The following is a 25,040-nucleotide window of genomic DNA, read 5'->3' as shown; positions in this document are numbered from 1 at the left end:
CTGGGAAGATGGTTACCACGGTGGTGATAAGAAGACAGTTACCACAGTGGTAGTCTCCACATGCAGTCAGCTGACCATTCTTCCTCTCCTGGATGCACTTGGTGTGCCTTACATTTAAGAGGTGGCGTCTCTTTCCCCATCTTTTGGGACTCTCTCCAAGTTCCCCCTAGTACTTGGAAAGGCCCTGGTACAGGAACCACTCAAAAAATATCAGTTCCCTTCCTCTGCACCTGTTGGTAAGTCCATGTCTGTTACTACTCTTGTTTCTAGCAGTAGGGCCATGTGCTCTGGGTTAGTAATAATAATATCTAAGATGTGTTGAGCACTTTAACATTTTTCCAAGTACTTTGATATAGTTATAGAATTATGTCTACACAGTGACAGAGACATAATTTTAACCTCTCAGGAGAAAAGGAAGACTCAGAGAGATTGTATTCCTTGTGTGTGGGCTTTCTAACAGCCGGATGGGCCTGGCTAAGAGTGCAATATCCTTGTCCAACAGTTCAAGTGTACCAGCTAGGGTGTGAAGCAAGACATAATCATATTTGCATGGGGCCTAAGCTGAAACTAAGAAGTTTCTAAGGTGAAAAGTGAGGTAAATAAGCAGCAGATTCAAGGTTTTGAGAGGCAGGGGCAGAACTGGGTACCATGCTGAGTGCTTACAGCAGATCAGTGGTCCCCAACATTTTTGGCACCAGGGGCCAGTTTTGTGGAAAATAATTTTTCCATGGATCAGAGATGGGAGCATGTTTTGGGGATGATTAGAGCACACTACATTTATTGTGCATTTTATATCTATTATTATTACATGAGATCAACCTCAGATCATCAGGCATTTGATCCCAGAGTTTGGGGATCCCTGGAGTAGATGAAGGACTTCTTTATTAACAGGGCTTCCCCCTTTAAATGCTCCCAAAAAGAGTTTTAAAGAAATAAATGCATGGCTGCTTAAGGAAGTCCGGAAGCGTCTAGCACGGTGCCTGAAACTCAGCAGGCCCTCTAACTTGTTGTTCAGTTACTGAGTCATGTGCAACTCTTTGAGACCCCATGGACTGCAGCATGCCAGCCTTCCCTGTCCTCTGGAGTCTTCTCAAACCCATGTCCATTGAGTCGGTGATGCCATCTAACCATCTCACTCCCTGCTGCCCTCTTCTCTTCCTGCCCTCAGTCTTTCCCAGAATCAAGGTCTTTTCCAGTGAGTCAGCTCTTCAGGTCAGGTGGCCAAAGTACTGGAGCTTCAGCTTGTCTTCCAAATCCCCATGCTTATCTCAGTTCATGTGCTTATCTCTAACATCCTGCTAGAGCTGCAGATGGGCCTTTCTTCTGTATCCCAGGCTGCCACTTGCTAACTGTGACCATGGTTAACTCCTCTGATCTTAGCTTCGTCCCTGGTCAAGTGAGATCAGACCATCTCATATGGAGAGAGTGAATAAGAAAACAAATAATGCACTGAGCCTAATGCCTGGTGAGAGAAGGTCCTCCTACATTTTAGCTCCCCTAATTCCTTCAGTGGCAGCAGGAAAGACTCTGAATCCCCTTTAACCATGCTACACTATTAATAATGGAAAACTTTTAAGTAGGAAATGGATTACTTTTTCCCTCCAGTATCCACACAGTCCTAAAGACTCTGAGCCTCTTGGAATACAGACTCTGCTGCTGCTGCTGCTAAGTCGCTTCAGTCGTGTCCGACTCTGTGCAACCCCATAGATGGCAGCCCACCAGGCTCCCCCATCCCTGGGATTCTCCAGGCAAGAACACTGGAGTGGGTTGTCATTTCCTTCTCCAATGCATGAAAGTGAAAAATGAAAGTGAAGTCGCTCAGTCGTGTCCAACTCTTCGAGACCCCATGGACTACAGCCTACCAGGCTCCTCCGTCCATGGGATTTTCCAGGCAAGAGTACTGGAGTGGGGTGCCAATACAGACTCTAGAATGACCTTTTTGCAGCAATACATTGTACACATCCCGTCTGAACTTCAGAAAGTTACTTAGTTCTTTAAGCCACAGTTCCCTCATCTTTAAAATGGGTATCCTTTTAGCATATCCTTCTCAGAGTTGTTGTCAGTATTCAATGTGTAGTTAGAAATGTAAATGTAAAGCTTTCAGCACAGAACTCATCATGTAGTAAGTGCTTAATAAATGTTAGCTAATGTTATGATTATTTAGGCCTCTATTTACCCCATGACATAAATTTAGTCATGGCTAAGATGGTAAAGAATCTGCTTGCAGTGCAGGAGACCCAGATTTGAGCACTGGGTCAGAAAGATTCCTTGGAGAAGGGAATGGCTACTCACTCCAGTATTCTTGCCTGGAGAATTCCATGAACAGAGGAGCCTGGTGGGATACAGTCCATGGGGTTCCAAAGAGTTGGACACGACTGAGCGACTAACAGTTCCACTTTTCACTTTACTACCTTATAGATTGAGCATTACGATATCTATTTTTAAAGGTATTTTGATAATTAAAATAAAGATTTATATGTAGATGAGTAATTGGTACATGGAAAGCACACAGCCAATGCTGTTTTATTCCTTCTTTATATAGATCATTGCATATTAAGATAGGGACTGAAACAAGTGCTAGCCTTTAGGATTCAGAAGTACTTGCTATTCATTCCAAAACTGATTAGTAGGAGGCATTCGAGTTGAAAGAATCGGTAGTTATTTAAACATGTTTGTCAGTGGACAGGGTAGAGAAAGTGAAGAAGGAAAGACTGGAGATACAAGAAGAACACATTCTTGATACCAAGAGGTTAGAAGATGTGGATCTCTGGTTGTTTTTTGGGAGCAAGATGTGGATGATTTTAGGAAAAGTAAGTCAATTTAATTTGTAAGACCTTATCTTCAACTGCCCGAGCCCCGAAGAATTAATGCCTTCAAACTCTGGTGCTGGAGAAGACTCCAGAGAGTCCCTTGGACAGCAAAGAGATCAATCCAGTCAATCTTAAGGGAAATCAACCCTAAATACTCATTGGAAGGAGTATTCAATGATGCGAAGCTGAAACTCCAGTATTTTGGTCATCTGATGCAAACAGCTGTCTCACTGGAAAAATCCCTGATGCTGGGTAAGACTGAGAAGCAGAAGAGGGCATCAGAGGATGAGATGGCTGGATGGCATCACCGATGCAATGGACATGAATTTGGGCAAACTTTGGGAGATGGGGAAGGACAGAGTAGCCTGGTGTGCTGCAGTATATGGGGTCTCAAAAAGTCAGACACAACCAGGTAACTGAACAACAGCATCATCTTCAACTGCAAAAAGAAACTGAAAGTTAAAAACTGCCAATAAATATGAAATAGTACTTAAGGTGACATTGACAGAGTAACTATCATAGGCTCCAGTGTCCTAGCCATACACGTGTTGAGTGCACACCTGCAAAGCAATTCAAACCATCCAAAGGAGATGGTGGCAATGTTACCTCAACCCCCTACATCTCTGAGAACAAAGGAATCATTAAATATTGTTTACTATAATCCTTCACTATATATATATATATATAAGCTAGGCCATCCAATTCATTCTGGTGTGAGTTGAGATTGATGTAAATAATATTCCAAATTGACTTAAGTGCTTTCAGCGTGATTTTCTGCCAAATCAGCAATATAAGAACTATATGTATGGCAAAACCAATAGAATATTGTAAAGTAATTAACCTCCAATTAAAATAAATAAATTTATATTAAAAAAAAAAAAGAACTATATGACAGGATGACAGAAATCACTGAGAAAACATACCTCCTGGTTAAACCTGGATGGTCAACCTTGTGGATTCGGGGGCTGGATTCTCATCACTAGACTGTAACAAAGGCTTGCCAATACTCAAGGCTCTAACTTTATCACATACTCGAGTTCTTACTTTTGTGTTCTTATCATATCACCTAGGTTGCAAACTTGGCCATGCACAGCCTGCCAAAAAATGTCATCATCCACTTTGTAGCACAGCAGCTTATATAAGACTTTGATCATCAGTTTGTAATAATTTTTAAATAGTTACTCACCTGTATATAAAGAATTGCAGAATAAGTATTATTCTTGTTGTGGATCTTATGCATAGAAAGTACCCAAGAGTAAAGTGTTGGCATTTAAAATTAAAGGAATAAAAGATGCATAAGTTGTTTAATGTATAGATAAAAGGAGAATTCAAAGTTTTCTTCACAAGGAATTCATCTTCTAAGAAACAACTTCAATTAAAAATATCTGATAAATAAAAACACAGAGAATTTTAAAACATTTTGACAAAAGAGTTAATAATTTAACAACATTTTTTATTCTTTTCCTTTGAAAGAATGTAAAAATGTAAATCTCATTTACTTAAATATGGTAATGCAGCCCTATAGAATTGTTTTTAAGAAGAAAAAGATTCCTAAAGTTATTTTTAGACAAGTCTAGAGACTGAATACAACAAAGAAAAACAAAATTGAAAGTATTGTGGAATGAAATCAGGTGGATGATTGACAGATAAATTTATAATCAGATAGCCTAATGCTAGTGAAGAATTCAGAAAAAAAAAAAAAAGATACATGTATAACCTTAGGAATTTTGTAACTTGTGTGGAAGTTTAGGGAAATACTGAAAATGATAAGCCTTAAACCAAGAGATAACAGCTTGGACAAACTTGAAACAATTCAAATTAAGAATATTTCCTTTGAAAGAAGTATCTGTGAATCTGACATCTTGATTGGTGGTAAAGTTGTGCAAAAGTAGTCACAGATTCCCATTCAAGTCATTCAAACTCCCTAGTAAACAGATATCTCCCTAGATTAATCCCATGGTCTCCCTTGATCCCTAGATCAAGTAGATATCTCACCCTTGTTTCACTCTATGACCAAAGGGAAGCTTGAAGTCTATGAACACTTGCTCTCATCTGTACTTGGAAATGGGGAAAGAGAATAGGAAGGGACTTTGGCTCTCTCTTTCTGCTGCTATGACTTTTATTACTGTCCCCGATTGTGTTACATGGAACAAGTAATCTATTATATCAGAAAAGAGGCTCGAGCAACAGGTGAGCACTTGATGGTAGTGGATAAATATCTACCAGCATATTCGTCATGCACCTTGGTCCTGGTGGCTGAGACACTAAAGAATCTGCCTGCAACACAGGAGACCTAGGTTCAATCCCTGGGTTGGGGAAGATCCCCTGGAGAAAGGAATGGCAACCCACTCCAGTATTCTTGCCTGGAGAATTCCATGGACAGAGGAGTCTGGTGGGCTATAGTTATGGAAACTCAAAGAGTTGGACATGACTGAGGGACTAACGCTTTCACTTTTTTCTGGGTCTACTAAGATTAAAGAATTTCCATGAGACAGTCCTGGCTCCCGGAAGTGCTTAATTACTTACAAGTGCTTCCTTTAGCCACATGAGTTTGAATCACCATCATCGTCATAGATAGTCAATAATCAAAAAATTGTTCCAAAAATATTTACCTGTTTATTAACTCTTGCATCAAGAATCTGAGTTTCTACTATAATTTCATTTACTGTGCTTAAAAAATTAAAACAAGACATATCGAACATTTATTTATTGCAAAACTATTTGTTAGGACAAAACCACTTTAGCATTAAGTTTTAAGAATATGCAGAAGACAAAAGATTAAAACAAGAGAACTTAAAAAAATTTATCTTAATTTTGTCTCCCTTCTTTATTCTGTATGCATATAATATCTCCTGAAGACAGAAGAAGTAGTACCTTGTTGCATAAACAAAATCTTAGTCTTAGATTGACCTCAAAATAGCCAAGACAATTGCTCCAAATGTCTTGACTGAATCACTTTGCTGTACATCTGAAACTGACACAACACTGTAAATTAATTATACTTGAGTAAAAGGTTGTTTGAAAAAAGCAGCACTGAACATGGTGTCCATGTATTAATACTATTTCCCATGAAAATGATGAGAGATTCTCGGAGAAATAGTTGATTTTAGGTCTGGGAAAGAAAAGGTACAAGGTGAATCTGGAACATCTTATATCAAAAAGGGAAAAAGATATCAAACTTCTAGGAACGTGTCAAAGAGAGGCAGGAACCCACTTAAAGAGATCCCACTAACCATAGATTAGACAACTGCAGCATGAGAAATGATAATTGCAGTAGATTAAAACGTATCAAATATTTTCAAAGCCCATGAACTTATAATTAACAACAACAACAACAAAACCCAAAACACTCGCTGATCACCACTAGAGGTTGCTGGGGTACCAACTTATTAGCCTAAACAGTGTTTTTAAAAAAAGCTGGAGTAGGAGGAAGAACTAAGCATGTATACCAAATTTCCTGTATGAACTGTATTTTATGGTAAATAAAGAGATGAAAGAAAATGTTTCTATATTGAAGAATTTTAGATAGTGAAAACAAAAGATACGCTAGAATTAAAAACACCATTTTGCAACTTTGAATGAAATAATGTATCAAGTCAGTAGTAATCAATGACTGTTAAGACTCTTACCAGAAAAGCCAATGAGGAATTTTGAAATTGAAGAACCAGGCTGCCAATATCCAACCTAATTTCAACAGTACTGCAAGCAGGACAGCTAGACATTATATGTTTCCCCAAGTGATATGAAGGAAATATATAACATCACTTAAGACATTTTCTTGTCCCCTCAAATAACATAAACCCAATATTCCCCTGAAGAAGGAAATGGCAACCCACTCCAATATTCTTGCCTAGAGAATCCCATGGACAGAGGAGCCTGGAAGGCCACAGTCCACGGGGTCACAAGAGTCGGACATGACTTAGAGACTAAATGATGATGATACAGGGAAAATGACCCAGACACTCTGACAAATCAGTAACATGAAAAAATGGAGATAGGAGGACATATGACTGGGTAAAAGAGACATCAAACAGAGGCAAAACTTAAGTGTATTCTAGTTTGGACAAAGTAATTGTAAAAAAAGATCTTTCAGTTCAGTCGCTCAGTCATGTCCGACTCTTTGCGACCCCATGGACTGCAGCACGCCAGCCCTCCCTGTCCATCACCAACTCCTGGAGCTTATTCAAACTCATGTCCATAGAATAGGTGATGCCATCCAACCATCTCAACCTCTGTCATTCCCTTCTCCTCCTGCCTTCAATATTTCCTGGGATCAAGGTCTTTTCCAATGAGTCAGTTCTTCGCAACAGGTAAACAAAATATTAGAGTTTCAGCTTCAGCATCATTCCTTCCAATGAATATTCAGGACTGACTTCCTTTAGGATTGACGGGTTGGATCTCCTTGCAGTCCAAGGGACTCTCAAGAGTCTTCTCCAACACCACAGTTCGAAGGCATCAATTCTTCAGTGCTCAGCCTTTTTTACTGTCCAACTCTCACATCTGTACATGACTATTGGAATAAACATAGATTTGACTAGACAGACTTTTGTCAGCAAAGTAATGTCTCTGCTTTTTAATATGCTGTCTAGGTTGGTCATAGCTTTTCTTCCAAGGAGCAACCATCTTTTAATTTCATGGCTGCAGTCACCATCGGCAGTGATTTTGGAGTCCAAAAAACTAAAACTAAAGTCTGTCACTGTTTCCATTGTTTCCCCATCTATTCACCATGAAGTGATGGGGCCAGATGCCATGATCTTAGTTTTCTGAATGTTGAGTTTTAAGTCAACTTTTTCACTCTCCTCTTTCACTTTCATCAAGAGGCTCTTTAGTTCTTCTTCACTTTCTTGCATAAGGGTGGTGTCATCTGAGTATCTGAGGTTATTGATTCAGTCCTTCCAATGAATATTCAGGGCTGATTGTTTTTATTCAGCCCTGAATTCAATATTCAGATTGACTGGTCTGATCTCCTTTCAGTCCAAGGGACTCTCAAGAGTCCTTGAGAGGGGCCAGTTTCCACGTTCTTAGTTTTCTGAATGTTAAGTTTTAAACTAGCTTTTTCACTCTCCTCTTCCAATTTCATCAACAGGTTCTTTAATTCCTTTTCACTTTCTACCATAAGCCTGATGTCAACTGTATATCTGAGGTTATCGATATTTCTCCCTGAAATCTTGATTCCAGCTTGTGTTTCATCCAGCCTGGCATTTCCCCTGATGTACTCTGCATATAAGTTAAATAAGCAGAATGAAAACACACAGCTTTGACATACTCCTTTCCCAAATTGGAACCAGTCCATTGTTCCATGTCCAGTTCTAACTGTTGCTTCTTGACCTGAATGCAGGTTCCTCAGGAGGAAGGTAAGGTGGTCTGGTATTCCCATCTCTTTAACAGTTTTCCACAGTTCATTGTGATCCACACAGTCAAAAGCTTCAATGTAGTCAATGAAGCAGAAGTAGATGGTTTTAAAATAATTTTAAAATAAAACAAATAAAAGGGTAATGGAACCACTTCAGAGACCATGCCTTCCTCATATGGATTCTTTTTTCATTTAATTTTTACAGGTTCCAAAGTTGACATATCTGGGAGTTTGGACTTTTCCTTGAGTCAGTGTCTTTTCCAAAACTTTCTGGTTCTCATATTTCATAACCTTCTTACCTGATACCTGGCTAATCTCAGAGTATACTAGTTTCTGAATACTGAGAGTCAAGATATGCCTATGGACTGCCTATATCCTTATTATCCAATGGCTTTTTAAGGAATGTTTGGACTGTGGTTCCTTGACCTTCAGACAACCTGAATTTCCTCATCATGAGATGCCATCATCTTGACTCTGAAAGCAGGACCAGCTATGTACTTTGGGGGTCCTGGTGGAAAATGAAAATGTGATGCCCCTCATTAAAAATTTTCTAAGACTTTCCAGACAATGATGACAGAGCATTAAGCCAAGAGTGGGTTTCTCCTGAGTGTGAGGCATTGTGAAATGACACAGGTTGCACACCCATGATGCCAGTCTTTTCTGAGAGTAGCTGCAGTCTAGCTTGATGCGTCTGCAGAGCATCAAACGATACCCAGAACATTAATTTCTGCATGGAACAGATCAGGGAGTAAATGAAGGGATGAAAGTCAGCTCTTGATAAATATGTTAATTAACGAATGAAAACATTAGCAAAATACTTGTTTCTGACATCTCTATATGTATACTAGCAACAAATCTAAGAATTTAAAAAAGTTATCTTCAAAATTGGTCTTTACATATTTAATAGGGAATTTATACAATCTGGACATATTTCAATCAGTGATTCCATGTATCTGGCTAGAGGTTCATATCTAGCAAATATAAATACACTGCTCGTTGTCATTTGAAATATTTATCTACTAGGCTTCAAGGCACTGACTTCTCATCCCTTCTAGCCATTCTGTTAGTGTTCACTGATCTGGGTTCATTTAATTTCCTAACCCAACAAATGAGTGTGATCAGTGACCCCAGCTTCTGATCAATATGGCCCCGCCATGCTGTGAACTAAACACAGAAGCAACATTTTGGCTGATGGGGACGAGAGAGAGAAAGACAGTAATGGGGAAGGTGGGCAGAGGGGTGGGAATATCTCACTTCCCTAAGCAGGATGCAGTAATTGCAAATACAAATAAGAAATGGTTCCTGTTCTCAAGGAGCTTTCCTCTGTAGAGTCAAACAGAGATATAAACAAAGTATTGCCAAAGTGGATATATCACTCCAGTTTACCTGCCCTACTGCCTTCCTCTTGTTCTTTTTTTTTTTTTAATGTTATTTATTTTTATTTTTGGTGGTGCCCAGTCTTCGTTGATGCAAGTTTTTCTCTAGTCGCAGTGAGTAGAGGCTACTGTATCATTGCGGTGCACAGAGTTCTCATTGTGGTGGCTTCTCTTGTTGCAGAGCACGAGCCCTAGGGTGCAGGGGCTTCGGGAGCTGTGGCACACTGGCTGAGTTGCTCCATGGGATCTTCCTGAACCAGGGATCAATTCCCTGAATTGGCAGGTGGATCCTTATCCACTGTACCATTGGGGAAGTCCCCCTTGTTCCTTTGCATGCTTTGCACTGCTACCTTGCCCTCTACCCCATACTCACTCCTTTATCATGACCAATTTCAAACAGTGATTCTGAATTTTGTGAAAATAAAACAGACACCCTTCTATAGATTTGTTAAGAGAGCCCTATTCTGATCACTGCTGAAGATGCAAAATCCAGACAAACCAGCGGAAGTTCTTCTGGCAAAAAAATGGGTATTGAAGGCTCAACCAGACTTTCTCGTGGATGAAAATGGCAGAGTTTTGTCACCTTCTGTGGAAGCAGACAGAGCGGCCTGATGCTGTCCCTGCATTTCTGCCAACTTTTCTGCGTCCTTAGAAGGAGGAGTGTTTTGAAAGCTCTGACCCACCCTAATATGTCAGACTGCCTAGCTCTATGCTATTGTGGCAACAGCTTCTTGATAGACACTAGATAAAACAGAGGAGTTGCTTGTGAAACTCAGAGCTTTGGAAGGAAAGCTCTGCAAAACTGACAGTTTCTGGAAAGTCAAGTTTCCACCTGAGAACAACATTCACTGACGTGTTCAAAACACAACACAGGGTCTGACTCTGAGAACTGCTTTTGCAGTTCTTTTCATTGTCATATTAAACAATTTCCTTCCTGCTGTTTTCCACCAATAATTTCGCATCAGTTTTTTCTCTTGTATAGCTACTTTCTCTTTCTAGCTACTAAATAGATTTATTAAAAGAAGCAGTAATAGAGATAAGTAGAAGGACAAAGATTTTAAAATGGTGGCCTACAGGATCTTGATAATATCCTTCATGCTGTGCTATGCTACGCTTGGTCATTTAGTCATGTCCGGCTCTTTGAGACCCCATGGACTGGCTTCTCTGTCCACGAGGATTCTCCAAGTAGTAGTTGGCAGTAGTTGGAGTGGGTGGCCATGCCCTCCTCCAGGGGATCTTCCCAGCCCAGGGATTGAGCCCAGGTCTTCTTCATTGCTGGCAGATTTTTTTTATCGTCTGAGCCACCAGGGAAGCCTGAGAATACTGGAGTGGGTAGTCTATCCCATGCCAGGGGGTCCTCCCAATCCAGGAGTCAAACCAGGGTCTCTTGTCCTGCAAGTGGATTCTTTACCACCTGAGCTACCAGGGAAGCCCAATATACTTCATGCTGCTACTGCTGCTAAGTCGCTTCAGTCGTGTCCAACTCTATGTGATGCCATAGACAGCAGCCCACCAGGCTCCCCCATCCCTGGGATTCTCCAAGCAAGAACACTGGAGTGGGTTGCCATTTCCTTCTCCAATGCATGCAAGTAAAGAGTAAAAGTGAAGTCGCTCAGTCATGTCCGACTCTTAGCTACCCCATGGACTGCAGCCTACCAGGCTCCTCTGTCCATGGGATTTTCCAGGCAAGAGTACTGGAGTGGGGTGCCATTGCCTTCTCCGAATATACTTCATAGCTAAGAGCAATTCCCAGTGGAAAATAGAGGCAGTATATTTGGAATTAAGAGGTGGTGCTCTATTTACTTGTTTTGTAGCATAATTTTCTTGGTTGTCAAATTTGATTACTAAAAAAAATACTACCTATTATAGAAGTGAATTGAAATAAAAATTGGTACAATTAAAAAGTAAATAAATAAAATAAAATGGTGGCCTAAATCTTGAATGCCATTCTGTTACCTCCTTCTCAGTTCAGTTCAGTTCAGTTGCTAAGTTGTGTCTCTTTGTGACCCCATGGACTGCAGCACTCTAGGCTTCCCTGTCCTTTACAATCTCCCTGAATTTGCTCAAACTCATGTCCATTGAGTCAGAGATACCATCAAATAATTTCATCCTCTGTTGCCCCCTTCTCCTCTTCCTTTTTCAGCATCAGGGTCTTTTCCAATCAGCCTGCTCTTTGGCATCAGGTAGCCAAAGCTTCTTATAATTAAAAGTTGACCTATTTCGGGGGAATGTCCTCGTAAAGAAAACCATTCAATTTCCCCAAGTAGAGAGTGTCCCTGCCTTCTGTGTAACAGTATCACCAGGTGCTCAATAACCTAATTGGATAAAATCACAGGAAATTAACTTTCCTAAGTGCCAATTTCTCTTGCACACTGTCCATACCAAAGGCAGAAAGGGAGAATACAAAAATGGAGGCAAAGAGAAACACCATGTTTAAGCAGAGGCCAGGAATTTGAATAATCTCTGTTTTGACTAAATCCACCTAATTTCACATAATCAGATTGAAACAACCATCTGAATTAAGATAAAAACCAAAGAGGTATTTTCTCCTCTTTGGTTCCATACTTAGCAGTAAAGTAGAGACATCATAATTATCTGGCAAATTGGCTTCCTCTCTACTAGCAAATTGGACCATTCAGGGATAGGACGGCTTCTGAATTATCTGGATGGCTTACCCACACTAATCATGAATATTTATGAAATCTGAACCTCACTTTGGGCTCTGTAAACACAGCCTGAATTATTCAGATTGTTTGTCTATACTGTAATAAATGGAGAATTCTCCTTGTACCTTAATTTTACTATTAAAAGAATGGGTGCTATAATGTTTTGGGTATAAGAACAAAATAAGACAAAGGTATTTACCTCCCCTTATGTTAGCGCCCCATTAGCCATGTTAGTATCTGCAAAATGATCTGTTTATGTTAAACATATATTTCGTGTTTGAGGACTCAACAGTGTTTAACCTATGACTATGCTTCAAATTAGTTAAGCCTTTAAAACATATCAGTGATAGTGTAATTCAGTCAGAGAGCCTGGCAGGGGATTAATTGGAAACATGTGTGACACAGTGGCATCTTCAGTGTCTGCCATAGAATAAGAAGGGATTGGTGCTGAACAGCTCCAAAGCTCCATGAGTTGAGCCGTGGTCAGCAGCTAAATGGTCCCATTGTCAGAGACCCCAAAAACAGGCTTCCACTGAACACTTTCAAAACTAGGCTTAATCACACATGATTTCATAATTCAAGCAGCAAGACAATAAGACTAAATGGCCTGTGTTATTTTATTCCGAAGGCTGTTTATGTGTGTGTGTGTATCAGACACGGTTTTGCACACTCTGCAAACAGCTGGATTGAAGTTCATCCTGTGTGAACTGTCTCACTTCAGGTTTTGCTAGACCATGAGGTTAATTGTTTGGTGCATGCTCTGGCACTCAGTGGAGTTAGACTCTCTGAGACACTGTGGACCGTGGGATTCTTCCAGCAAGAATACTGGAGTGGGTTGCCGTTTCCTCCTTCAGGGGATCTTCCCGACCCAGGGATCAAACCCATGTTTCCTCTGGGTCCTGCATTGGCAGGCGGTTTCTTTACCACCGAGTCACCTGGGAAGCCTGAGATTGATTGTTTAGATGGTATAAATTCAAAGGATGCCCACTTCTTGAGCAGTTGTAGACTATATTGTGTCAATAGTTTAAGATTAAGAGAGGAGTATTGGGCTGCCCTGGTGGCTCAGTGGTAAAGAATCCACCTGTCAATGAGGGAGACATGGTTTCAATCCGTGAGTCAGGAAGATCCCCTGGAGAAGGAAATGGAAACCCACTTCAGTATTCTTGCCTGGAGAATCTAATGGACAGAGGAGTCCATGGAGTTGCCAAAGAGTCAGACACAACTTAGCAACTAAAACAACAACAAAGAGAGGGCTGTAGTAAGCAGATTCTTTGGAATCTTTACAGTAACACTGAAACCATGAGACTTGGGTTTTAAATAAATAGAGAATAGAGCCAGGCCTATTCAAAAGAGATGCGTATTCAAAAGCTATGTGCTCTATGCCTTTTTCCTTGCTATATGTGGTGGTGTTTAGCTATGGTATTGTGTTATAATCATTTATATTATTTATATAGGGATTAAAAGAAGAAAAACTTATTTTATGTCTTTTGCTGCAGACCTTCCATGCATAACTATCCCTGTGCGATATTTCCCTGTTTGTCAGCCATACAGCATCTAGGCTGGAAAGGCAGATCCTCCTTAGCTGTGGAAGCAATGGGTCCCACACGTCACTTGGCGATATGATTTACAGACAGAATCTGGGGGAGACATAACCATACCCTTTTTTTTTTCTTTTCAAGTTTTTGGCTGCACAGGTTGCTATGTGTGGGCTTTCTCGAGTTTTGGCACACGGGCTTCTCTAGTTACAGCACATGAGCCTACCTGCTCCACAGCTTTTGGGATCTTAGTTCCCAGATCAGGGATCGAACCCATATCCCCTGCATTGGAAGGGGGATTCTTAACCACTGGACCATCAGGGAGGTCCCTAACTATACTCTGCTAAATTTACCCCCTTAAATGCCAATTTGGCACCAGACTATCATAGTAATATATGGAAAACTTTTCAGAAAAGAGACAACTACTCTGAAAATATGGAAAAATGCACTCAGGTTATTAGGAATTGGAAATATACTGTCAAAGATATTCATCCCCCTCCCTCAACACTATTAAAATGTTCAATAGAGTAAACACACACACATACACACATACGATAGTAATCTATCTTCCTCTTGATTTACTTCTAGGATAAACTGGTACCTTTACTGAACTGCCTAGATCCCAAGGCAGTGCAGACCATCAAATCTATATCATGGGGATTCAACCAAGGTTCAAGCAGGTGCCTGGTCAGCACTTGCTGAAGGAGCTGCTGTGCCCTGGAAGAGCGCTCATTAGACTTGTAAGGAGCCCGTTCCACCAACGGTGGATGAGCCAAACCCCTTTTTGTTTCCTCACTGTCTTAGTTCAGGCTGCCATCACAAAACACTAGTGAAAGTGAAAATATTAGTCGTTCACTCGTGTCCTACTCTTCGCGACACCATGGGCTGTAGCCCACCAGGCTCCTCTGTCCATGGGATTCTCCAAGTAAGAAGACAAGGGTGGGTTGCCATTTCCTTCTCCAGGGGAATCTTCCTGATCCAGGGATTGAACCTGGGTTTCCCACATGGCAGGCAGATTCTTTACCATCTGAGCCACCGCTGGATAGTTAATCACTAGAAATTAATTTTTCACAGTTCTGGCGGCTGGAATCCCAAGATCAGGGTGCTGTCAGGGTCAGGGTCTGCTGAGGGAAGTCTTCCTGTTTTATAGATATCTGCCTATTCTGTGTCTTCACATGGTCAAGAAAGAGCAAGGCTGCAGAGGTCACATTTGAGTAACAAAGGGCAAGAGGGAGCATACCCAGGCGGTCTTCATCTAAGGTTCATGTACTGTCAAGATCAAAGAAATTGGAATCATCTGAATTGTTAAGTCATTGTCAAGGACCTGACGACAAAACTCCAACAGGTCTGGTCTGGAGATCTTGGGAAAGCTTTCTTATCAGAGGTTGTTGGTTCATTTCAGAGAACTCTTTACTTTCAGGTCACCAGATCATGTTCAAAAGTTCCCCATAATTCCCATATTCTTAACTGCCTTTTCTCAGGTGGCGCTAGTGGTAAAGAACCCGCCTGGGGCAAAGTTTTAAGTCTCAAGGAAACGGAATAGCTACTCTTCATGAAGGAACTTCAAATTCGTATCTCACTTCCTGCTTCAGAGTGGTGAAAGATATATTTATTTTATCGCATGTTAAGGCATGTTACGTTGTAACCACTCCTCTTTCCCTCCTTTTATTTAAATCAGATGCAATTTCTTTTGGATTGTTTGTGTAGATATTTCAACTCGTGACCTTAAGACCATGAGATAATTTTAAATAAATTTGAATAGTTCTTTAAAAAGTTATTTTAACCAAATCTTTAACATTTTTAAGTTTAAAAAATCACAATAAACTTTTAACATACACGTATTTCTCTGGGAATGGGGTGGGGGAGGTCCCTAGTGGCTCAGATGGTAAAGAATCTACCTGCAATGGAGGAGACCCGAGTTTGGTCTTTAGGTTGTGAAGAAACCTGAAGAAGGGAATAGCAACCCACTCCAGTATTTTTGTCTGGAGAATTCCATGGATAGAGGAGCCTGGCAGGCTACAGTCCACGGGGTCACAAAGAGTCAGACATGACTGAGCAACTAAGACTCACTATTCCACTGGATTTTAAATTTCAGAGTAACTTAATGCAAGAGTGAATGCTGCTTATTTAAAATGTAGCCTTGAAAATAGTAAGCCATTTGTATGATTCTCTTTAGAGGCAGCTTTATATTTTTCAGTTCTTTTTGGTGAGTGGAGACTATAAATATACTTGAAAATAAATGATTGGTTCAGGCATAGATTACACAGATCACCAAATCTGGGTACAAAGTATTTATGAGTCATATAGGAAAATTCACCACATCTTAAATAACCCCTTCAGAGGAATCTTTTGGTTTTGAGCTCGCTGGCTAGGCTTGAGGATGGGCAGGAGTGGCCCCTTAGGGTATGCAAGATACAGGCAGAGTTCTAGAAAAGATGTGCTCCCACCATGTATCGGAGACTGGGGCAAAGATTTCCTCATCATTACAGGCCTTCAGCTCTTCTCACAGACTTCCTGCAGAGACCACAAACATACTTCTGACAAATTCTCGACAGTTTATTTGTCAGATATTTTATTCAAATTGCTTCCTTCTCCTTGCAGAGTACGCAAAAGAACAGCAATATCACGCCCCCCTGTACCTTCTAACTGCTATTTCAAGGGATAATGAGCAAATTTAGATCTTCATTACAATGTTAGTTTGTACAGCAGCCCCTAGTTATTTTCTCTACCTTGCTATTGTAATCACCAGAACAAGAAGACTGACTCTGGATAAAAGTAGTTATTTGGGGCCAGCGTTGCAAAAATATTCATCTGTTGAAATGGTAGGGACTGTTTACCACTGTCCTGTAGGGAGAGGGCTGAACACTTGTTATGTCTCCACCATACTGAGCAGCAATGATTATCCATGCTCAGGTGGCATCGAAATGAAGAGTATTTTTAAGTAAATTTTTTTCTCCTTCAACGTTTTCAAACAGGCAACAATTATCTCAATTTTTTTTTCCTTTTTGGAGTTGGAATCTCAGTTTCAAATATCACCTTCCTAGGATCTTGTATGGAGAAGGCAGTGGCACCCCACTCCAGTACTTTTGCCTAGAAAATCCCATGGATGGAGGAGCCTGGTAGGCTGCAGTCCATGGGTTCACTAGAGTCGGACACGACTGAGTGACTTCACTTTCACTTTTCACTTTCATGCATTGGAGAAGGAAATGGCAACCCACTCCAGTGTTCTTGCCTGGAGAATCCCAGGGACGGGGTGCCTGGTGGTCTGCCATCCATGGGGTCGCACAGAGTCGGACACGACTGAAGTGACTTAGCAGCAGCAGCCGCAGGACCTTGTATAAATCTTATTGATAGGGTACACAGTAAATATTTAAGATATGATGTAACCAAAGTACTAAGGCAAGTGAAAGTAGGGAGAAAAAAAAAAAAAGACCTGGGATAATTGAGGCTTAATTTGACTCATAAGAAATACTGGTTCTAAGGAACAGAGTGGTGACGATAGTTAATAATATGATAGTGTAGACTTGAAAGTTGCTAAGAGAGTAGATCTTGAGCATCCTCAACACACACATGCACATCAAAACACAAACACAAGTTAACTATGTGAGGTGTTGGGTGTGTTAATTATCATGATTGTGATAATCGTTCCACAATGTATATTTATATCACATCATCACAGTACACTTTGAATGAATACAGTTGTATTTGTCTATTATTCCTCAATAATGTTAAAAAACAGAAACGTTATTATCTATAGAAAGAATGAAAGCATCTGAGATAATAGCAATCACATTAACATTCTGGCACTTTATAGTTTACAGAGCAGTTGCAAACTATGCAATCTTAAAAAATTCCTTTTATCAGATCAGGGAAAAGTATATATTTCTTAAAAATGAAGTATAATTCTAAAACTCAAAGGGAGAACTGGGTATTTGTGGGGACAGGAATTCCACCAGAATCAATTTCCTGTTTAATGTTGCCCTTTCACAAGATAACTGGCCCTTTCTTCCCTTTCCTCTGTTTAACCTTAAATTGAAGTGTTCTTGGTTTCTTCCTTGGGTTTTTATCTCTTCATAATATATTCACATTCTGTTTCTTTATGCTCCTGACAGCCAAATCTATATGCCCAACTTAAACATTTCTCAATCACATCAATATTTACTAAGTGCAATAGTTACTAAGACCTAATTCTGGATATGAAAAGTAGAATAATCACTCATTCAAAAAATTCTACACAAAAATACTGCTGGAAAAAAAAAATACCCTGACATAAAGAAAGACCTGAGAAGTCTAACTGCTGGGACCTTCTGATGACCAAAAGGAGGAACTTAAAAAAAAAAAAAGACCACAACTAGATACTGAGGATGTTAGAATGACAAGCATGAGGATAGACTCCTACATCTTCCAGAGAGATAAGAAATTACCAGCAGGGGAATAAAAAGAAAATCAACATGAAATTCTCTATCAATAACACTCAACTATGGAAGGAAAAAGAGCAGTGTCTTTAAATTTCTAAGGGCTGCTGCTTCTAAACCTAGGCAAAACAGTGGCCCCTAAAGATGTTCACAAGCTAATCTCCAAAACCTGTGAATATATTACTTTACACAGCAAAGGGGTCTTTGTAGATGTGCTTACATTCATGGACCTTGAAATGGGGAGGATTATCCTGGAATGTCCATACAGGACAAAGGGTAAAAAGGTTCCACTTTTTTAGAAGACCATTTTCTCTGGCTGAGTCAGAGGCAGATGTCATAGAAGAAAGATCAGAGAGATGTGACATGACATGCAGCCCACCACTGCTGCCTTTAAAGATGGAACCAGGGGGCCAAGAGCCGACAGGAATGCAGTGGTTTCTGGAAACCAGGAATGGCCCTCCGTTTACTAACAACCAGCAAGAAAATGGAGACCTTGGTCCTAAATGCACAGAAACTGATTTCTGCCAACAACCTAAATGATCAGGAAACAAATTCTCCAATAGAGTCTACAGAATGGAACCTAGCCTGGCCAACACCTTGATTTTAGTGCAATGAGAACTGTTTCAGACTTCTGACCTACAAAACTGTAAGATAAATAAATTCATGTTGTTTCAGGCCAGGTTTTGTCACTTGTTACATTACAAGTTAATACAAAATTTATGTCTGAAGTGTGAATTGGTGTGAAGGACAAGCAAAGCATATTCAGACAAATACAGAATCAGGATAGTCACCTTCCAATTGCCCTTTCTGAAATCATCACTTGATATATACTCCAGAAAAAACACAAAAAGACAAATAACAAGGTTTGGTAAACAGCAGAACTAACTCAGCATATACAGGGGAAAAAACAAGCAAACAAACAAACCCAGGATAACAATTGTGCATCAAGCTTGGAAAGCCATATTCAGGTCATGTGAAAGCCTTGACAGTGATTCCCAAGAAACTGTTAGGGCAAACAGAATGTGTATCTTACAAAAGAGAATAAAGATTTGGGTAATAGTGTGAAAAAAATATATGATTAGAAACTGCAAGAATAAAATACTCCAGAGGAGATGTCATAGCTCATATTAGAAGTAAACTAGGACAACGCCATGATACAAAGCAATCCATGAGGCATAAGGAAACGCACAGAACCATCCTTCCCTTAGAGCGGCCAGGGGTGTCCTGAAATCAGTGCTCACCATTTGGCTTAGACGTGAACAATATTTAACTTAATCCTGATGATGTGCTCACATGTGTCCTCTGTCTTCAGTCCTGTGACCCTGTGGACTGTAGCCCGCCGGGCTCCTCTGTCCATGGGATTCTCCAGGCAAGAATACGGGAGTGGGTTGCCAGTTCACGCTCCAGGGGATCTTCCCCACCCAGGGATTGAACCCGCATCTCCTGTGTCTCATTCGTTACAGGTGGATTCTTTACCTGATGAGCCACCAGGGAAGCCTTGGGTCGGGGAGATCCCTTGGAGAAGGGAATGGCTACCCACTCCAGTGTTCTTGCCTGGAGAATTTCATGGACAGAGGAACTTGGCAGGCTACAGTCCATGGGGTTTCAAAGGGTCAAACATAATCAAGTGACTAACAACAACAACCTAGACCAGTTGAAGGAGACTTCATTATGCTCCCAGAACGATATTGAAATATTATCCAACTTGACATAAGAGGGAAATGTATGTCTGACAAAACTAAGAATGTGGGGATGTAGGTGGAGTAAGAGAAGAAAGAAAGGAATTGGTAATATCTCTCCTCCTACATAGGGGTCAGGGCAGGGTCAGTACTAAATGAATATATAAAAAGAATATGGCAATAGAGAAATACTTAAAGACAGACATAAACAGTTACATCTGCAAGGTGAGATGAATACAGGGGTTAGAGAAGATTTTTGTTTTTGTTGTTGACAACTTCAGCCCCATCTTTTTTATTTATTTAATATTATTTTGTCTCTTGAGGGTACCACCTACATATTTTGTAAACCACCGCTTCATCATTGCAGGCTCTGTTTAGGGTCATCTTCTGTGTGAATCTTCTGTTATCTGGACAGAGTAAATAGTCTCACTTCTCTACTCCCTTTGCACCAAACCGTGTTACAACTGGACTTAATACCCTCACAATTTTTTGTTTACACAAGTCTTCCCTATAAACTTTAAGTTTATAGAAGACAGAATTTGTGTTTAAATTAGTGCACAGCCTGGCTCATAAGAGTTCTTCATCCCTCCTACTCTCCTTCTTCCTTTTTCTTTCTTTCTTTTAAATAAATAAGCAGATAAAATAAGTTAGCAAGCATTAAATGAGCAAATGCCAAGAGAAGCCCCAGTGTTCATGTCATCTGCAAAACTGAATTCCCCAAAGCATATGCAGCAGATAACATAATAAAATCAGAGATTGCCTTATGTTTAACAGTTTTTTGTTTAATCTGAAAATCTTAACTTTGGAAGATATCTCCAGTAAGTATGGCTAATTGACTAATATTTTTTTTCCAGATTTCAGAGTTTCACTCACATTTAGATTTGCATGTTCTCATTTTCAAGTGACCCAAAATATTCACCACTAATATTCTTGCGTTTCATATTGCCTAAAAATCCACCTTAATAAAGTGAATCCAGTTATAGTCCTAGAATGCTTACTAGGAGTATTTTGATCTAAAAGGAGACAATTTTCATCTGAAATTGCTTTCCTCTACAGCTTGTGCCTCAGTATTCAAACAGTAAATTTTGAAATGACTATGAACAGGTGGCTGTCCCCACAACAGTCCAGAACATTCTATGAATTTTCTAATATGTGAAAAGTGAATAAATATGGTTTTAAGTGAAACATCAAATCCAATCACAAGGAGTAACTTACAGTAAAGATCCCCTCAGCTGTCTTTGCAGTGAATCAAACACTAGACAGAGTAGAGAAAGATGTATTTCCTTTCTGGCTCCAAACAAATCAAAAGTGTCCTTGAGAAGAGAAGGGAGGATGGAAACCCAGTAGACATCATACTAGTGACACTTCCGCCCGACTAGTTATCATTGAGAAAGTAGGATCCTTCCGAGAGGTCGCTGACATGATGTCACACAAAGCTCCACTTCTTATGAAGATTATCTCTAGGTGCAGAAGGTGCCAAGGTACATTCTGCCTCTTGACATCTGGCTCAGCCTTTTTTTGTTTATTAAATGTTTTTTTTTTTTTTAACATCATCTGTTAGTGGAGCCAAATTGTATTTTTGACTGGAAATAACTCTCTTTCGGAGAACATCATTGGTTTAATGAAGACACGCTTGCAAGTGTTCTACAGTGCAGCTGAAATTTCACTTACCTTTTAGCTTGAGGCCATTGGTTTAAGTCCAAGTTGACAATCTCAGCTTGTTAGGTCCCTGGTGGACGGACGTCCACAACATAAACCCATTGTACCTAATCTTGTAATTTTGGCAGTCGGTGCACGGGAGAGCCTGAAAAGGATACTAATGTAGAATACATTACTCTGAACAAAAGACAAGGGGGCAGGTGAGAAGGATGGAAAACCCCTTAAGAGCAGCACAGAAAATGTAATGAATCTGGTCTCTATCCCACAATTGTCTCTATCCCACAATTACTGTATTTTCTTTTAAATATTGACATGTTTTTAATTAAGAGAAAGAAGAAAACTACCTTAATTCTAATTTATACCATAAATATTTAAAATATAAGGAGTCTACACATTGTATACACATATGTTTATAAATCATCTGATGGAAAATTATACTACATCAGTAAAACTATCATTTTCATATGAATAACACTTGTCAAGAAAATACTGAAAAATCACCAGCTACAAATTACTACACCAACTAAATTACAGATTGGAGGAAATTATAAATTTAACTCCAATGCATTTGTAAAATCAGCAAAATGCTTAAAGTAGAAAAATAACTTTTTTTTCCTAAATAAATTCACTGCAGATTTATCAATCAATTTATATAACATTTTGCCAAATGGTGAAATGTTTATTTTAAAAATTTAGAAATCTCATTAAAATAGAGAACTAAAAATGGTTGTATTTATTCTTCAGCAAAATATTTCATGGAGAACCAATCAACAATTTTGAAAAGTTTGATAAATTTCCTATTTTAAAATCTAGACACCTCATTAAAATAGGGAAGTGATATTAATGAATTTTTATTCTTTAGCAAAATGTTTAATGGAGAACCAAGTGGTCTCCCGTTTCCAGCAATCATTAAGTCTAGTTTTGTCCTTTAGTGCGGGATACTGGCTTTGATGGTAAGAAACAGCTATTACCAATTGTCAGAGAAACCGCTCACATATAACATCATTTCATACCTTGAGCTGAGATTTGATTGAAAGATATAATGAAAACAGTATACACACTCCCGTGTGTAAAATAGATAGCTTGTGAGAACCTGCTCTCTAAGCACAGGGAGCTCAGCCTGGTGCTCTGTGATGACCAAGAGAGGTGGAATGGTGGTAAGGGGTTGCGGGAGTGGGGGTGGGGGGAGGAGGAGGCACAGGAGGGAGGTACATGAGGGAGCGGGTACATGTATACATACATAGCTGAGTCACCCCATTGTACAGCAGAAACTAACACCACGTTGTAAAGCAATTATATTATAATTAAAAAACAAAAAAAAAGAAAGAAAAAACAATACTACAGCCCCATGAATCAATTACCTCCAGTCACAAGCTCTCTGACAGATGATTTTGAGCAAATCAGTCAGCCTCACTAGGCTTCAGTCTCCTTCTCAACAATATGTAAGCTTCACGCAAAATCCAACTGCCAATGCAGGAGACAAAATAGATCTGGTTCCATCCCTTGGGTTGGGAAGATCCCCTGGAATAGGAAATGGCAACCCACCCCAGGATTCTTGCCTGGAAAATTCCATGGACAGAGGAGCCTGGTAGGCTACAGTCCATGAGGTCACAATGAGTGACTGAGCAACAGAGTGGGCGCACACATACACCAGTGGAAATGAAACAGCTGGAGAAGGCTTCCTGCACCATCACTTAAAGGGCAGAGGGCTCCATTAGAGCCCAGGTTCTCCTGAGTCTGGTAGAAAGATGAAAGAAATGAAGGTGTTAGTCACTCCATCGGGTCTGACTCTCCAAGCTATAATACTGGAGCAGATAACCATTCCCTTCTTCAGGGGATATTCCTGACCCAGGGATCGGACCCAGGTCTCCTACATTGCAGGCAGATTCTTTACCATCTGAACCACCAGGGATGCTCAATAGGAAGGTGTCCTTTACTAAATGTTTTCTCCTTCCTTCCTCTGCTTTCCTCTCAGATTACCTTCTACAACTTCTCTCCTGACACACAGCTTTACCTGCAGAATATCCAACAGGAGAACCCAAGACTTCTCATCCTCTTGCAGATCTGGGGGACTAAGAAACAAGTGCAATGTCTCCAATAATTGTCAATTTCATTTCCTTTATATCAACAGCTTCCCATCTACTTATCATTTTCCTTGATAAAGGACATACAACAAGAAATGGGGAACAAATTTACTAGTTTCTTTTGCAAGATGAGCATTTTCCAGGGTTCACTCTTGTATATGATTTTCTTTTTTAAGTCAGGTCCATCATTCCTCATTTGGCAAAAGCCCCTCCAAAGACACAGCTCAAACCCTACTTTCTAGGTCATTTCTTCCTAGGCATCCTCATATAGAGTGATGTGTCCTTGCTGAAACCATGCCCAGAAGACCTTTCCAAACCTTCTAACACCTGTGAGTAGTTTATCATTTAGTTTGCTGTCTCCAAAACCTGCAAAGACTTGGTACAAAGTAGAGATCTTAAAACATGCTTTAAAAGTAATATTGAATAATGAACATTCAATATGCATTGTTTGAATGAATGAATGAATGCTTTATGTTCAATACAACTTGCTTATAGAAAGTAGAATCATTTTGTTTTTCATTGAAGGCTTATGATTAGTAACTGAGAAAACACTAACTGAAGACATTTATGTAAACAATCTCTCTGTCCCTCTGTACTATAAGACCCATGAGGCCAGCCATCATCTCTGCTTTGTTCACTAGGAAAACCCTACAATACACTAAAGTGTTCAGTAATAACTAATCACAATAGATTAAATGAGAGTTTTATATCCTTTAAGTGTGACCAGCATATTCATTCCTGTGCTGCACTCAGTTATATCTGATTGTTCACAGCCCCATGGACTATAGCCCACCAGGCCCTCTGTACATGGGATTTCCCAAGCAAGAATACTGGAGTGGATTGCCATTTCCTTCTCCAGGGGATCTTCCCAATCCAGGGATCGAACCCACATCCCTTGCATCTCCTGCATTGGCAGGCAGATTCTTTGCCACTATGCCACCTGGGAAGCCCGTATTCATTAGTAAGTTTAGAAACCTCTGATAAAATACACACAGAGACCAGTCTAAATGATCTACTTAATTGATTTAGCCTAAATGGCAACCCATTCCAGTATTCTTGCCTGGAGAATTCCAAGGACAGCGGAGCCTGGCAGGCTACAGTCCATTGGGTCACAAAGAGTCAGACATGACTGAGCGACTCACACACCAAAGGTGCATAAGATCCTTCACTAAAGGAGAAAGGTGTTGGAATGGTCAGTATGGTGTGTCCATTCTAGGCTACTGGTACCCAGTTATTCAATCAAACCTCAATCTAGATGTTACTCTGAAATTATTTTATGGCTGTGATTAGCATTTATCATTAAAGTTGACTTTATGTAAAGAAGATTATCCTGAAAAATCTCAGAGGCCTGATCCAATCAGTTGAGAGGTCTTAGGAACAGAACTGAAGTTTTAGCTCCTACCTAAGAGTTTCCAGTCTGCCCTTCCAGATGACCTTATGGACAACTTTCAGACTAGTCTAGC

At 40.0% G+C, this 25,040-nt stretch overlaps 1 long non-coding RNA gene across 1 annotated transcript in view; it reads right to left on the bottom strand.

Moving 5' to 3' along the window:
- LOC132346782 (uncharacterized) overlaps positions 1–23,033 on the bottom strand; it is a 40,236-nt gene extending 17,203 nt beyond the window's left edge. Inside the window, exons 1-3 of the long non-coding RNA XR_009496734.1 lie at positions 22,855–23,033; positions 21,506–21,638; positions 3,997–4,195 (exon numbers count right to left, since the gene is read on the bottom strand). This is a non-coding gene — a long non-coding RNA (uncharacterized lncRNA). The remainder of the gene's footprint in view (positions 1–3,996; positions 4,196–21,505; positions 21,639–22,854) is intronic.
- Between the last annotated feature and the right edge of the window lie 2,007 nt (positions 23,034–25,040).

Source organism: Bos taurus, chromosome 12 (assembly GCF_002263795.3).
Source record: "Bos taurus isolate L1 Dominette 01449 registration number 42190680 breed Hereford chromosome 12, ARS-UCD2.0, whole genome shotgun sequence".
Lineage (NCBI taxonomy): Eukaryota > Metazoa > Chordata > Mammalia > Artiodactyla > Bovidae > Bos > Bos taurus.
The sequence above is the reverse complement of the archived record's forward strand: the minus strand, read 5'-3'. Positions and strand labels throughout refer to the sequence as shown.